Source organism: Canis lupus, chromosome 6, assembly GCF_011100685.1.
Source record: "Canis lupus familiaris isolate Mischka breed German Shepherd chromosome 6, alternate assembly UU_Cfam_GSD_1.0, whole genome shotgun sequence".
Lineage (NCBI taxonomy): Eukaryota > Metazoa > Chordata > Mammalia > Carnivora > Canidae > Canis > Canis lupus.
In genome coordinates this window covers 23,040,499-23,057,866 of record NC_049227.1, presented here as the reverse complement: position 1 = coordinate 23,057,866, position 17,368 = coordinate 23,040,499, and the positions used below count along the sequence as shown (strand labels likewise).

At 44.0% G+C, this 17,368-nt stretch overlaps 1 long non-coding RNA gene across 5 annotated transcripts in view; it reads right to left on the bottom strand.

The window, feature by feature from the left end:
- Positions 1 to 17,368, bottom strand: part of LOC102153038 — a 46,481-nt gene that overhangs the window by 14,273 nt on the left and 14,840 nt on the right. For all 5 annotated transcript variants that reach the window (XR_005360808.1, XR_005360810.1, XR_005360809.1 and 2 more), the window contains exon 2: positions 195 to 284. This is a non-coding gene — a long non-coding RNA (uncharacterized LOC102153038). The remainder of the gene's footprint in view (positions 1 to 194; positions 285 to 17,368) is intronic.

The window sequence follows — 17,368 nt, the reverse complement described above, 5'->3', positions numbered from 1 at the left end:
CATAGCAAAGGGTCTTGCTTTGGGGAGGCTTCAGGGGCGCCCTGATGGGAAGCTGTGGCCAGGGGAAGCCGGAGACAGGTGAACTAGAAGTAGGGCCTCCTACGTAGTTGGTTTGCAGAAATGAGTGATTTTTCTCTGGTTGGTCCTGAGTTGGAAGCAAGGAGGTAAAAATAGGAGCACTGGCAGCCACTCACCAAGTCCTGATCATTCTGCTCCAGAAATTGTGGGTCAGAGTTCCGTTGTCATATTTGGCCTGGCTGTTACCCATTTGAACATTCGGTCTCCTGGGAGGGAAGGGGACATAGGCAGAACAAGTCACCTCCGTCTGAGGCCGTAACATTCTTCTTCGTGGTACAAATGGTGCCCCCTGGGGTTGTGCAAGGGTAGCAGGACTACTTTCTCACATCCCTTTGGGTAGAAGTCACTTCTCCTTAGGTAGCCTTTCTTCCATTCCAACCATTTGCTATCTATTGTTTAGATTTTACCCTGGACCCCAATACTAGGGCTGATCTTCAAGATATCATAGCAGGCCCCTTCCCATCATCCCGTTCTCCACTCAAACACCTACCCAGAATTGCTCTCCCTCCTCTGTCACTGTCAATCTTTCATTTTGTTTTCCTTCCATTATAGCCCTAACCACTGGCTGACATTACATATTAGTTTCCTTGTCTGATATCTGCCTCCCTCTTGGGTCTTTAAGCTCCATGAAAGTGCAGTCCGTATCCATCTCCTTCAGCAGAGCGCCCAACATACCATAGGTACTTCATAATTAGAGTCAATGAATTACTGGGGCTCTGTTCCCTAAACATCAGCTTTTTTGACTATTGCTCAACCCCGAGAATCAATCAGTCAAGTCCCTAAGGGCTCTCTTCTTCCTGGGATCTCTTTGGTCTTTGGGATCTTTATTGTCAATATTAGCTTATACAGCGTTGTTGTGGGGTTGAGAAAAGTTATTCCCCTTGGCAGATAAATGTGAAAAGCGTGCCCCTTTGGGATGCACACAGCTCTCAGCCCCTACTCTCCCCAACCCCAACTGTCATTTTGTGTAGGGCACAGATGGCACAACAATGCATGGCAGCCCTAACCACTATTCCTCCCATTCATTGGGATCCCTGGGCCCTGAATGCTCCTGGAATTAGCACCGAGACATCCAACATACTTTTGATTCTGTTGCCTGCCTCCCCTGTCTTCGAGGAGCTCCTCTGTCCCTCCTAGTGTCCTGGTGCTGAGTGGTAGCCCACACATCACGTTTGCTCTCTCTGGTATTTGCATGCATGTGTCTCTGTGGATGCATGCTCATGTGTGTGTCTGTCTCTTTCCTATGTGCTCATTCACACTTAATAACACTCAAAACTATTCAAGTATTTACTGAGTGTTTGCAAAAGAAGGGTCAGGAGTAAGGACAGCCAACATTTACTGAATGCTTTTGGTGTGGCAGCTGTTGTGTTTTCCATATCTTAACCCTATGAAACAAGTACTATTTCAAAGTGTAGTAAATGCAAGATGTCAGTATGGTGGTTAAGAGGACAGGCTGCCTGGGGCGCCTGGCTTAGTCAGAAGAGCATGTGATTCTTGATCTCCAGTCGTGGGCTCAAGTCCCATGTTGGCTATAGAGATTAAATTAAAAACTTAAAAAAAAAAAAGGAACCCTAGTTTTATCTGTAGTTCACTACTCTCTGACTCTGGGACTTCAGGCAAGCTATTTTATGCTCCTTATGCTTCTGTTTCCCACCCCCTAGACTATGAAGGTGCCACAGCCTTGATTGCTACTGTCTGGATGCCATCCTGGAGCAATTCACACAAGAGATGCCTAAGAGAGTAAGGCAAGTACAATAATCGAAGCCAAAGCAGGAACTGAAGGTGGAATCAGCAGACTCTATGAAGGAGAGCATGGAGATCCCTCCTGCTCCTTCTCCCCTTATAACAAGTCTCATGGCCTCTTGGATAAAGTTCAACTTTTTCATTAGATACCATGGGTATAATCATGTTATATCTCCCAGGAACAAGAACGGAATAATGTGGACCATTCCTCAAATTTGATGGCAACCCTACCAGATGAAGTATACAAAAATGAATTGATGGGATTTCATTCATTCCGCCTAATTTAGTGAACACCTTACGCAGACTTAGCCAAGCGCAGAGGATGCATAGTTGTCTTAGCCTTCCTCTCTGACCCCCTGTGGAGTTCCCAGACAAATGAGGATGAGAGTTACGTAAACAAATAATTACTGCATAATGTAATCATCTGAAACTGCATGACTAGGGGAAAAGAGCAGGGACTTTCCTGGTGGAGGTGGTAATAGAGCCAAGCCTTAAAGGATGACGAGGAATTCATCTTTTGGAGAAGAGTGTTCTACATAGGTGTGAAATGCCCCCGGGGCAAGTTTTTCTAGGTGGGGTCAACTGTGACCAAGGAATAAGAGCCCTGGGCTACATTCTGGTCACTGGATTGAACCCATCTCTGTCACACCCTAGTTCCAAGGCTACTGTCAGCTTTTTCAACCAATTCAGAGTGAACTTCACACCTGCCTACCGGATATGAAGAGTAGAAATCCAGATCCACTCTTTTTCCAGATATGATGGGCCACTAGTCAACTTAGAGTCTTTCCATGGGGAACATCTGTAATCTCTTTGTCTTCTCCCCCTACTTCCCAGAGCCCAGCACTGGAAATCTGAAGAATAAAATCAGATAGATAAATAGGTGCCCCAGTGGGGCTCCTCCCACTTTGACAATGAACTGGGCTCTTGATAAACTTGGCTTCCTGATAAATAAGAAGATATATTGCTTTTCTCACTTTAAAAAAAAAATTAAAAAGCTTATATACCTCAGCTCCCAAAACAAACTTAGAACAAACTTTATTTCACTTTCTAATGTGAAATGGAAGTAAGAATGTGTCATTTAGAAATTGGGAAAAAGAAAAAAAAAAAAAAAAGAAATTGGGACACCTGGGTGGCTCAGCGGTTGAGTGCCTGCCTTCAGTCCAGGGCATGATCCTGGAGTCCCAGATTGAGTCCTGGATCAGGCTCCCTGCATGGAGCCTGCTTCTCTCTCTGCCTGTGTCTCTGCCTCTCTCTCTCTCTCTCTCTCTCTGTCTCTCTCGAATAAAAAAATCTTTAAAAAAATTATATCCCTAACTGCTTTTGACCAATAACAGCTGCTTCAACAAATTAGGGATTTATTCTCTCAAAGAGGTCATTTAAAGAAATCTGGAACTGGTCAGGCTAGGGCTAGGACAGCAGCTCCACTTTGTTATCAAGGACTTAGGCTCCTCCGCTCTGCCACATGATCCTTGGTCCATCATTTTTGTCATCATAGCCCAAGATTGATGCTGGTGCACCAGCTCCCACCTCAATGTTCCAGTTAGAAGGAAGAGGAAAAGAAAGAAGTCGGAAAAATACTCCTCCTAGCCAGGTCAACCTTATTTGAGATTGCCCAAAAATTCTACCAGTAAATTCTATCTCATTGACCACCTCTAGTTGAAAAGGAAGCCAGAAAATACAGTCTCTCAGCAGAACACATCCTCTCCCTGACAACCCAAGATTTTGAGGCTAAGGAAGAGAGTGGGTGCAATTCATAATCAGTTACAGTAAAACTCCCAACTGTTAGAAAAAGCTGTCTCTTAGCTTCCCAATATTTTCCAACCATCTCCAAAACAAGCATCTTCTAGTATCTCCCAATATGAGATCCTGTATTCGTCTTCCCATCGCCTCCATTTGACTTCTCAGGGCGCATGCCTCCAGCACTCATCCCTCATCTCATTCTCCCTGCCCTCATCCTCAGCTAGTAAACTGGCTGAGGGAGTGGAGGGAGGAGACGTCTGATTTGCATCATTTACCAATTTCCCTGGTGCAAAGGCAGCCAACCTCAGGCAATTTCAAGCTATGGATGTGAAGTCTTCTCTCTCCAGAGGCTGCACTCTCTGCGCCCAGGAGTCACTTCCAGCCAGCTCCGGCACACCAGTGGATCATCTCTCATCTCCCTGCCTCCCTAGCCAGAAAACACCTGAGAGAATGAGTCACTCAGACCCTGGACTTGTTATGCACTTGTGTGCCTGGATGGACCCTGAGCTCCGGGCACTGGGCCGAGCAGATTTCCAACACCTCCACAACGAGTCAGATTGCATTTCATCTGAGCAAAGGAGTCACGTCATACCAACCCTCAATTCACCTAAATTCAATTTTATTCTGTCAGCGAGAGGAGAGGGGTGGTTCAAATAGCGTGAGCAGTTCTTTGCTCCATGAACATGTACTTCGGTGACCACGAGAAGGTACCAGGGACCCTCTTACCCCTCCAGTCCTGCATCCCTGTCACAGCGCAAGCATTTTGCTTCAGTGATTATGATTCTAATGTCAACGATTGCTTATGGTTTTCATCCTCCCTGGCCCCTACATGAAAGCCAACTACTTCCTCAGATGCCCCGCTGGGTAAATGAACAAAAATCCACAGCAGTGATGGGAGGGCAAAGTGGCAGTGCTGGATTGAGGGCATTTCTCAAGGTGACTTTGCCTTTGTCATGTGGCCTGTGGACCTCAGAACCCCATCTCTGAGTAAGAGGCAGTGGCTTCACGTGCCCCCCACCACTAGGCGTCTCCATCCCCCAGATACACACTCAGACTGCTGAGGAAAGGATCAGAACATGAATGGAAACTGCAAGAGAAAAGCAGGGGAGGACAGGACTTCTTTATTCCCACATCATCCTTCCTCTTGCTTGTTGCTGGGGGCACACAGTTTGTGCCCCTTCCTCGCTCGGCAGGGTGTTTGGGGGAAATGCACACAACGGGCATGTGTGTGGTGGACATTTATTTTACTTCCGTGGACCTTAAAGGACCGGAGAGAAGCCTGTGTGCCTGACTTGTCTGGCTGACCCACATCCGACTGGCATGCGATTGACTCTGCATGACTCACTGGATCCTGGCTGACTGACACCTGCTTCGTGGGCACGGCCCACCCAGCACACCCCAGCTGGGAGCCTGTCTGCAGGATCGGTCTGATTGACGGATGCTCAATGCAGCAGTAGGGCTGGCTTACCAGAGGCTGGTAGGCCTTGGGTCCTGCCCTCAGGTTCCTAGGAAGGTCTCTGTTCCTCTCTAAGGCCTGGAGAAAAGGATGCATTTATAGCTTGGCTGCACCTGCTCCTCAACCCCTGACCTGGCCCTCCTTCCACGCTGGGGCATCTGTATCACTGCGTAGCATGGGCCCTGCAGCCCACATGATCCAAATAAACCTGGTCCTGATGGAGTTCAGTGCTGGGCCCTCCCGGTGGATTTACAAGCATCTCTCCAGAGGCTGCAGCTGTTCAGAGCCCTTTGGTAGAGACAGAGCAAAGAGGATCCGGGGTAACACAGAGACACAAAGATAAAAAAGCAGAGGCCAAGTATCCAGGAAACAAAGGTATTAAGCAGGACTTTAGCCTTTCTCCTGCCTTTGAATAATGATGACATGATCTATAAACTGGTTTCACATACTTAATGGCATTTTCTCTTTGAAACAACCAAGATTTTTTTTAAAAAAAAGAGGGGGGGTGTTAAGCTATATGTTAGCAAACTGAATTTAAATAAAATATTTTTAAAAAGAAAGAACTAAGATTTTTATTGCCATTTTGCAAAAGGACAAAATTAAGGCCCAGAGATATTTTTTTTAAGATTTTATTTTTATTATTTAATCACGAGAGACACATACACAGAGAGGCAGAGACACAGGCAGAGGGAGAAACAGGCTCCATGCAGGGAGCCAGATGTGGGACTTGATCCCGAGACTCCAGGATCACACTGGACTGAAGGTGGCGTTAAACCGCTGAGTCACCCAGGCTGCCCCCCAGAGAATTTTTTAAAGCAATTTGTCTAAGGTCACACAGACAGGACTCAAATCTGTAACTTCTAGCTCCAGATTCCTTGCGTTTATGAGGAAGAGACTTGCACTGCAGCACTGAAATGTAAGTTGTCTTTTGGAAAACACCTGACATCAACAAAAATGGTCAGGTCTGGGAATGAGGAACAGCTATGTGTCACCTTTTAGCTAGCATGGTTGAAGTATATTAATACCTGAGAAATGGAGATAATAGGAAGAAACTGGGCATAAATCCTGGTTTTGGTTTGGGGCAAAAAAGCGCAAGAGAGGGGTGTGGGTTTGATCCAAGCCTACCCTTGGGAACAAAACCGACATCCAGAGAGCAGAGTAGCAGCAGGAATCAACATAAAATTCCAGATCAAGGGGCACCTGGGTGGCTCAGTGGTTGAGCCTCTGCCTTCAGCTCAGGGCGTGATCCTGGGGTCCTGGGATCAAGTTCTGCATCAGGGGTCCCCACAGGGAGGCAGCTTCATCCTCTGCCTATGTCTCTGCCTCTCTATCTGTATCTCTCAGGAATAAATAAATAAAATCTTAAAAAAAAATCCAGATCAAACAGTAGACCACCAAGAGGAAAAGAGCATCCTATCTAGAAATGTGTGTGATACACAATGTACTTGTATATAAGACATCACGTCTAAGTATATGATAAAGATTCTGTGTTGGGATCCCTGGGTGGCGCAGCGGTTTGGCGCCTGCCTTTGGCCCAGGGCGCGATCCTGGAGACCCGGGATCGAATCCCACATCGGGCTCCCGGTGCATGGAGCCTGCTTCTCCCTCTGCCTGTGTCTCTGCCTCTCTCTCTCTCTCTCTGTGACTATCATGAATAAATAAATAAAATCTTTAAAAAAAAAAAAAAAAAAAAAAAAAGATTCTGTGTTGAGTTCAAACGTCGTTCTGAGTTTCATATGAGTCAAGCCAAAGACGAAATTGATGGGTAATGTGCTTCATGTGATCTAATGATGTGACCTCAAAGCAGAAAAAATCAGTTTCCTGGGAGAGATCTTGACATAGGAGCTGCTGGTCAACATAATGTATCCTTGATAATTACTTTTACAGGAATCCCAGGGATAACCACCTGTCTTCCTTACATAAAATAATGGTAAAGAGAAGTAGTAAGAAAACGGATTTATGGGTCTACTAAGGGGATTCTATGGGAGACAAAGGTGGTATCATGCAGATTTGCAAATAATGACTGGTCTGAATTGATACAGGGATAAAGTCTGGAGAATTCTGAGGGAATAATTATTACCATATCTCTCCTAGAACGTTAACCATTTGGTTTTGGCATTAGCTGTAGGCAAAGGATTCACCGCTGATGTTCCTAGTGTGCACACAAAAGACAAGTATTCTACAATGTCATGTGAAAGAACTTCTACTAAAGAAACTGGGCAAATAGTGAACAAAAAGTATAATTTATAATGAAGACAACTAAAAGCTTGATTATTCTAAAAGGAGGATTACTGGTGGAACAGCTGACAGAGCCAAGAGTTTGTGTCTCTAAATGGTCATCCATTAATTACAAAATTCAACAAATGCCCTATTGAGTCTCTGAAATATCATCATGGCCCTAACCTTGAACTCTGTAGTTAGAAAGTCCCAAGGTCTCACTGGCATAGATGCTTGCATATTAAGTGACCCACCATTTTCCAATGATAGTTTTGTAAAGTGTTTTGTCAACTTGAGTTTATGAAGTTGAACCATGTGAAACTGCAATTTTGACCTGCAAAAATGGCAATTTCATTCGGTTCAAACTAATATAAAGTTTTTAGAAATTTAGAGGCAATAGCTAGCTAGCTACCTGTAATGTCTCATTTACTTTAGTTATTCAGATGTATTTAAAATGGCATCAGCAAAAAATAAAAAATAAAAAATAAAATGGAATCACCTGGAAAGATACACGGACTTAAAAGACTGCTTTCCCCAGTCTCATATCTCATGAAATAACATTATTCAAATTCTCCTCATTAATCTTTACAATCAGGGCCTTGAGTTAATCAAACAGTTGTCTGCCACACTTGTCTGTCGAGTCCCACTGTTTGGCACCAGGGGGATTTTCTCCCTACCCCATACACCCATTCTCAGGATATTAGGACCGTTAACTTTTCCGTCATTGGTTGGGAAGGGGTGATGGTATCATGATTCCGTCAACATAATCATCTAATATCTCACTTTGTACAACCTTCCAATGGCTTGATTACATCTGACACTTGCCCTTAATTTCATATCACAAAGAATGACTAAATCTCTATTAAATTTTTATGCCTTCTCTGGTACCAAGTCCATCCAGCGACCTACATGAACATCCCAAATTAGCACTGAATCCGCCTCAGAATGTACAAACAATATTTCATAGTTCAAAATTAAATAATTTAAAGAAAATCCTTTACTAAGGAGACTTTCTAAGGACTCAAATATAAGATGACTCTATCTTTTCTGAGGGAATTTTTTAGCAGAGGGAAGCTGTCATCCCTTACATAAGTATATTTGGGAGACTACTTTCAATTTTGAGCACAAGTGTTAGCAATTAACCTTTCTGGAAAATTCGGCAGCAAAATGGCCCCCAGGTAACTAAGTGAATGAACTTTTTGAGTAGGTAATTTAATGTTTCCCACTTGGATGCCAAGATTTTTTTTCCAAATGAAGGTTTTCTTTTTGGCATAATTCACATTTAGCTAACTCTACCTGGCACCATTTAGACAACCAGTTTGACTATCTCATGTTGTCTCCTGGCACCTGTGAATATAACCTTGACATCCAATGGATAAAAGGATACTGGTCTCCCTGTTTGCCAGGAAATGTTTCTAGTTCACTTAGAAACTGTGTCAAATTGTTGAAGGACAGTCTCATTTTATGCCATTTAAAAAAAAAAAAAAACAGAATTTGCTATCCTACCCACCACTCTGATTCTCGCAGTGAATTTAGAAAAATGAGAGAGAGGGAATTAAAAGCTTTGGATCAATACTATTAAGATCATATGACTTGAACCATAAATGATTTATATACATGAAATCAAAGCCAATAATATATCAAGGGACTTAGTTTATTCGTTCTAAACGTTCTCTATTGAGTGAAACAGAATCAAACCATGATCAATGGTCAAACAAGTGAACTAAAGCTGCTTGTCCCTCACAGAGCACATTAGAACAAGTGAGCCTGATCTGCAGTTTGTAAAGACGAAATATGACATTGAGATTTCAAGGAATATTATTTTGACCAGCATTTCCCAAACTTTAGACATCTGAGCACCATCTTTACAATTTTTGTCATACCCACATAGTACCTGTGCTATCATTACCTTAATCTTTTTCTTTTACTCATCTCCTTTTTACTTACTTATGTTTGTTCTAAAAGGAAACCTCACATTTCTATCATTCATGGATCACATCAGTCCCACTAGCCCGAATTAATTAAAATACAAAAGCATACTATCATTATGAGAGGATGTCTTTGTCCCCATTCCTCTAGTTTCAAAGAAAAGATTTTTCATGAAACAGCCCTAGAATCTTGTCAAACATTTCTTCTCTGACCAGACAAAGGTGGCAAGAATTTACCTTTTTGTCTCCTCCTTCCCTGTACAGCTGGACTGGAGTAAGGCAATAATGTTATTGGGTCTGTTCCTCACTCTTTCCCTCAGGTGTGCTGCCTCAGGTGTCAGCGAGGGGGCGACATAAGAGGGTATTTGTGAGGCTTCAGTCTAGCCTTTCTCATAAGGATGCCACTGTAATCTCCCACCCACCTTGTGCTTTTGTCTTTTTTCCTAGTTGATTCAGAATTCAGATGGAAAGGATAGGGTTGGATCCCCAAAACTTATTACTTCCCCCCAATCCCAACAAATACTAACATTCTAAAGAAATGATCAATATACTACCTAAAATCCTCTCATGCACCAACAAAACTATTCCTCTCACTTTGGGATACACCAAAAATGGACAATGATTGGGAAGTTATAGAAATGTATCCCTTTTTTCTAGCCAGAATAGATTATACTTTGGGTTTACCCTGATGGACTCTATTCAAAGAGATAGTGATAATAATGTGTAATAATTGGGGCACTCAAAACTGAGAGCAAAGTCTAAATAAAGCATTCTAGTGGTCAAATGTTCTCTCCAGGAGCAGGGTGATGTTCAAAAGATTTAAAAGCCAGTACAAGATTGGCTGGGACAATGAGAACAGATTCCAGCCACATATAACTAAGGGTGTCCTCCTTCAGCTTGGGGCAATGCAAAGTCCTCTGAGACCTTGCTACCCAGAGTGTGGCTGCAGACCTGCATCATCAGCCTTTTGGGAGCATGTCAGAAATGCAGACTCTCAGGCCCCCACTCCAGATCTGCAGGATCAGAATGTACATTTTATCAAGATCCCCAGGTGATTCATATGCATGTTAATGTGTGAGAAGCATGGTGCATTTCTGTGTTTCTAAAAAGCTGCCTGGGGGTGGGGGTGGGGGTGGGGGTGAGGGGGTGGTGATGGAGAAACGGGGAGTTGTTATTCAGTGAGTATAAAACTGTAGTTATGCAAAATGAATAAATTCTGGAGATCTGCGCTATACAGCATAGTGCCTATGGTTAACAATATCATATTTGGATTTAAAATATTGTTAAAAGTGTAGGTCTCATGTTAAGTAGTATATTTTTTAAAATCACAAAGGGACACAAGGAAACTGGGAGGTGTTGGCTGTCTGGGATCTTACTTGTGGTGCTTGTATCGGGGGTATATGCATACGTCCAAACTCATCAAACTGTATACATTAAACATGCACGGGGCTTGTGGGGCTTTTTGTATACAATTACACTTTAATAAAGCTGCTTTAAAGAGACAGTACTAAAGGATTTTCTCCTCCCCTCTCAGAAAAGATTAAAAAGCTGCCAAGGGATACTACCAATCTATGGACCCCACTTTGAGTAGCAAGGCTCTCAGAGGTCTGGAAGGCAGGGAGTGGATGACACTAGACTCTGGAATTGGCTCCCAGGCACCAGGCTGTGCATACCCACCCATCTTCCCTCCTGTGGCAATAAGACGAGTGCCCCCAAGTCTGGTTTGGGGCCCTGGGCAGCCAGGTTACCTACCTGGCCTCCCGTTAACAGTGTTAGCTTCCTGTTTCACTGTCAAGAAACTCATTATTTCCAGGAGGACTTTACAGGGTCCCTGAACTAACTTTGAGTATGGAAGCCTTTGATTATAAAAAGAATAGAGGCTCTAAAAAAAAAAAAAAAAAAAAAAAAAAAAGATTTGCAACCAAGAGGGCAAATGCTAACATTTGTTAAACGCCTGTGGTAGGTACCTGGATGTCTGTTATATTATTCCCTGTATGTTTGAAATTTTGAAATTAAAAGACAAAAAAAAAGTATTAAGTAAAAGCGATAGATACCCAACTGAGATAAGAAGACTGCAAAGAAAAGGATAAAAATCACCCATAATTCCACTAGCCAGATATACCTTTGGATATTTATCCATTCAGTCCCTTTTCTTGTTAAAAAGGAAATTCTAAATTTGCATTTTTATTATAATTATGTAAGCGTGTGTTCTTAATTCCTCTCCTTCACAAATCTCAGTTGAAATGGCCACAGAAAACTAAATAAAAAGGGTAGGTGGTATGGGGTAGGGAGACTTTCATCAACATTGGCAAACAGGGAGGCTTGCCAGGCAGCAAGCCTAATGCTTGTTTTCCACAAAGAATTCCCAATGCAGAGTGACAGGGACGGAGCAGGACACGGGGCGTAGGACATGGGCCCATGGAGCTGCTGGTCCTGGCGAGTCCCCCAGACAGCATGCCAAGCCACATGGAAGCATTTCTGCAGCGAGCTCCTAATGAGAGCACTTAGAGGGAAGGACGGTGCCCTACTAACTTCTGCTGCCAAAATAAACTCAGAAAGGAAACTGCTTTGCCCGGCAGGAAACTTCTCTCCTACAGTGCTGACTCCCCCGGAAACTCACTTCCTACTCGTTGCAGGCAACCAAAACCCCAATCTAGCAAAAGATAACTACAAAAATACAAGCTTCCCCATCTCCCTTTTGTCTGATACAAAAAGATCGAATAAGGACCCACAGGCTCTCTGACAGATCTATTTTTTAAAACCCAGAATTGGACAGGAAGCTCTCCTTCTGTAAAGATACCCAAGGAGAAAAAATGACAGGGGGCAGGGGGCTGTGAGGCTGAGGGGGGCGCCACCAATAGAAGATTCAGGAATTTAAGTAAAGACTGTGTTAGTCCTAAGCCAGGAAAAATGAGAAAGCTTTTTATGATTATTCCTATTTCATCTTTTCTTGAGATTTGACAAGATACTACATTTTATAAAAAGACAGTAATTAAGAAATACTATTTTTAGCCAAAAGAAAGCTTGGGCTAGGTTCAAAGGACAGGCTTTGGATTTAGACAACCCCAGTTCGAATTTTGGCTCTGCCATTTATCAGCTGTGTGAGCTTGACCTCTTTGTGTCTCAGTTTCTTCATCTGTAAATAGGGCTGGTAATGATAGTCCCTATCTCACAGAATTCTCAAGATTAATGTAATGATACACATCCAATGTTTGGCAAAGCAGTCACTAATATTATTCTTCATGCTGTTAAAAAAAAAACTACCCAATTTTATTTTGTTAAAGATTTTTAGAAGTTTATTTCTTCATGAGAGACACACAGAGAGGGAGGCAGAGACACAGGCAGAGGGAGAAACAGGCCCCATGCAGGCAGCCTGATGTGGGACTCGATCCCAGGACCCCAGGATCATGCCCTGGGCCAAAGGCAGACACTCAACCACTGACCCACCCAGATGTCCCAACCTACCCAATTTTAAAATCCAATGGACAACATCTGGTTTCTAGAGAATGAATTTAGCCTACGTGTTTACCTCTATTCTCTCCTCAAATACCAATGAAATATTACAAAGCAAAAATCTTGGTAACCCTGAGAAAGAGAGAAAGCTACTACCAATAAATTCAGAAGCTCTGGGGAATTCCTGGAAAGTGTAAAAGGACCAGACAGAAGGACAGAAAATTTCCAACAGGGCTGATCACTCCAGCTTTGCTGGGGATGGAAAGAATCCTTGCCCACTGGCCTGGATAAGAGAAATGAGGAAAAAAGAATTGCTCACTCAGGGCTTGAGAAAAGAATGGGATATACCCTTAAAGAATTTTTGCAAGTGTTTCCATGCTTCCTTCTTCAGAGATACAGTGGTTGGCAGGAGTTACCCAGTGAGTGTGTGTGTGTGTGTGCGTGCACACACATGCACATGTGCATGTGAGTGGGGGTGTGGGGGTGTACATGCATGCACATATTTGTATTTCAGATCCTCAGGCACAGCCATGTAGGCTCCTTGCTGTGGAAGGTGACCAGATGGAAATTTAAGGAGCACAGAGAAAGAAGCCCTCCTTCCATCAGATACAAAGGCAGCGGTATGTTGTGGCGGAACACGCAGTTCCAAACTCCCAGGCAGCTGTCTTTGCTCCTCCAGGTTCATACATCTTGCGCAGAGCAATAGGACTCAAACAGACATGGTTGCTTGTTAATAATTTCCATAATCTTCAGTATCAGCTACTAAGCCAGCAGCCTACTCCACATAAGCAATAATAATTTATAGTTGCAGTTAATGGGCTGTTTTATAGGAACCCACAATTATAATTGGATGTCAAGTGTTGTGAATCTCAGCGGATGGAAAGCGACAACTACTGGGGCCTGGTGTTTAATTTTTTAATGTGATTATTAAATTTCCCATCTCCTGGCTCCCCTCTCTTCTCTCAATGTGGCTTCCAGCTGTGGCCCCATCTTTGTCAGTGCTTGTCTTCTCCTGCCTAGAATCTTAAAATTTACTTCTGTAAACTTGTTTCTGGTCCTGTGGCTTTTTACTGAGCAGAGGTACACAGCCACCCACTGGCCTGGACCCGGCAGAAATAAGGCACTCATTTCTGTTTGGATGCCCTTGCCCCACCCCACCCCCAAAAAAAACCCAGCCCAGAAAGTATCCCAGGTCCTTAGGTTGGCTCGACTCTCAGCCTGGCAGCCCAGCCCATTCAGAAGGTGATCCATTGATTGCAGGCTCTTAGAAAGACTGCCTTGGCATTTTATGGTCAGAATCTATCCTTAGAGTTCTCCTGCTCTGGATTCTGGGACACAGATTAACATGGGACTCACCAACAGCAAGTATCAGGGAAGTGGTATAGTTGTTTGGGGAAGTAGCTAATAGGTTGAAGAATCATTCACAGCATGCTTTTATGTGGCAACTCCTGGGTGAGGGACAAAGTATGGCCTTCTTCCAATGAGGATGAGGAAGACTCCTGGGAGATGAGATGTTAGGGGCTATTTGAGCAAGAGAAAGAAAGAACTATCCAGTGGCAGTCCCAGACTCCCCTGCCTTATCTATTTAAGACTCCAACTTAACCAAGACCCCAGTGTCCAAAGCCAAATACAGAACTTAATGGAGCACAAAACTTAGTTCCCAGCCTAGCCAAAATCAAAGGTAAGCAAGGATGCTACAATTCCCAGGGCAGTTTGGACATAAGCCAAAGTCCAATCTAAGTAGAACCCTAGAGCCTTCTCCATAACCCATTCTAGAACCCTGTCAAATCCAGAACCTAGTAAAATAGTAGTCCTGCATTCAGTCTTGCCTTAAATCCACAACCAGGGTCCAAATCCCAAGCCCACGTCAGGATGAGGAATAAGGTGGCAAGGCAAAAGCATTAAGTTACTGGAAACCATCATGCATTCATTAGTCATTACCTGAATCCACAACCCTCTAACCCAGCGTTTCTCTATTGAGAAGGAACCACACTCTGAATAGCCTGGACTCATGGCACCTACAGCACCTTACTTCCCATGCACTTCTAATTCTCTCAAGGCAGAGACTATCTTCCCTTCAACCAGGAAATCCCAGGCTGAGCGCATGGCCCACATAATAAATATGTGCTCTGTGACTAGGTGGCAAACACAATGATGGAGAAGAGGGCGGTCTTTGGGGTCCATCGGATTGCATGAGAATCCCCATTCTGTCACTTCCTTGCTTGCCCTGTGACCTTAAGCATGCCCCCTTCCCTCCCTGGCTGTGAAATGGCGTCCTTGGGGGTAGCTGTGAGGACAAAATGGAACAGTGAATCCAGACTACTTGGTGCAGAATGTTGGTTTCCTTTCTTTCTCCAAGGGCAGCATCTCCGAGGATGGTATTGCATAATATCTATTTTTTTCTATCCATCTCTGAGTGCAGAATCCTCATAGAGTTTCAGATTCCTAGAGGCCTTGTGACTCACCAAATCTACTTCACCATCCTGTTGTCTGATATTCTATTGGGCATCTTTCCAGGGTGGAGTCTCCACAGCCTTCTGTGTTTGTTACCTATCACCCCTGTAGGGCTGTGGAACAAACAATCATAGAACTTCAGGGGTATCAAACAGCAAGCATTTATTGTTGCCCCTGAGTCCCTGGGTTGGCTGAGCTGTTCTGTTGCTCTGAGGCCATCGCTGGCTGATCTGCACGTGCAGTCAGCTGGGATCCTCAGCCCTGCCCCATGGGGCTTCCTATCCTCCAGCATGCCAGCCTGGGCTACTTCACATGGCAATGACTGGGTTCCAATAGATGAGTGGAAGCCTACAAGAGCCCCCTGAGGCCTGGGCTCAGAGCTGACACACCATCACTTCCATAGTGAGTAGCAAGTCCAGCCCAGTGAAGTGTCTCCTGATAGGAGGACAATGTCACCTTGCAGGGCAAAAAGATTCAGAGAAGGAAAGGACTGTGACCATTTTTTAAAAAATAATCAAACCATTATATCCTCTTTGCCCCACTTTGGTCTCTTAAAGTTTAAGAAGGGGCCTAAGAGGCCAAAGGGAATGATGTGCTTGGACTAGAGTCAGAAACAGGTAGGTTCTAACCCCAGCTCTGGCACATGTTGAATTACTCAGGCTTTCTGAGCCTCAGTTTCCTCATCTATACAGTAACATCAGTAGCCAGAACTTCTGACCCCTTGGTGAATTCCCATTACTCCATTGGTACATGCCCAACCGTCTGGTAGTAAGGACAGGAAGAAAAATCTAAACAGCAGATTGTCAAAACCACTGTCTGGTGGTGGCCCTGAGCCTACCTGCCTGCAGACGCAAAGGCTAACTCTGTGCTGTCCCCTGAGATCCCAGGTCAGCCATGACCCCAGTGTCCAAAGCCAAGTACAGAGCCATGGACTCGATGGCGATCAAGTGCCATGAAGACAATCTTTCACCATTTCCCAGGAAGACACTTCTCTGGGCAGTTATAAGTAGGGAAAGCCACTGGCAGAAAAGGAAGCCAATGTAGATAAGTAACTGCATGATTTACTATCCCTTCCATTTTTCACCAAAGTCCATGGGATAAACCAAAGATCTGTGCCATGCCCAGTTCTCTCCAGGTAACTTTTGTATATGGCACAAATGTTTTCCCTCCTGCATTCATCTACAGCCTATCTTCCCCAAGGTGGCACTCACTGGGCCGCACACAGCTCTTTCTCTTATTACTGCTTATTTCATCTGCGTTTTCTCATTATAATGTTATTATCCTAAAGTGAGAGTCCTATTACCGGGGCAACCGGAAGCAGGGCCAGTGTGGATTCAGTCTTCCCTGAAACCTGAATTCCACTTGGTTAAAATCCACTTTTGGGGTTAGAGAACAAAAAGCACTCCACAGCTCCTTGTGCTTTTAGTTCCTCACTTTGTCTTTCTCCAGACAACACGTAGTTGACCTCTATGGTTTCTCCCAAATGTACCACATAATTCATTTTACTTCTACTCACCAGCCACAATATCTTATCTCCTCCTGTAAGCGGATTCCCCTCTGATCAATACTGCCTACTCAAGACCTACCTCGTGGGGCTGGGATGAGGTTAAATGGGAATGTATTTAAGTTCTTAGTACAGTGCTCAGTACATAGCAAACAGCTCAATAAAGATTAACGACCAGTATTACTATTAGTATTAATGTTACTTTCAGTATTCGTCTTTCACCATCCTCCTTAGAAGTCACTGGAGTCCTTACATCAGCTGTACTTCCCCACCATACATCCTCTTTTCAAGACAAAAAGCTTCCTCATGTTCAGGCTCTTCAGTATTGTGCTCCCAGGATAGGCCCCTCAACTCTGCAGGGTTCTACACCAGCAGCTACACCCAGATCAAAAAACTCTTACTGCCTCAGCTGGAAAAGAAGCTTCTGGCCCAAGTCCAGAGAGAGAGAGAGAGAAAAGGGGCCTCACCTTGCATTTTGTCTGTTAACACCTGACCCAAGCAGAAGCCAGTGCTATGGGCACTGGGTGGTCCTGGGGAGGTACCTGTGGGTTTCCCTTCAGAATGAAGATGAGGAAACCAGCAGCTGGCAGGAAAACAAATATGACACAAATGCTCTGCTGGAATAGCTATAAATAGGGAAAGCCAATGGAGTGGAAAGGAAAGCATTTAACAGCTAAGTGTTCTTTGCAACAGCAGGCTCACACCTCATTTTATCAGACATTATTTACACAAAGAAGGTGTGATGGTGCTTATGGCATCATTAGGCATGGATTACTTCCTTAACTGTGAATACAG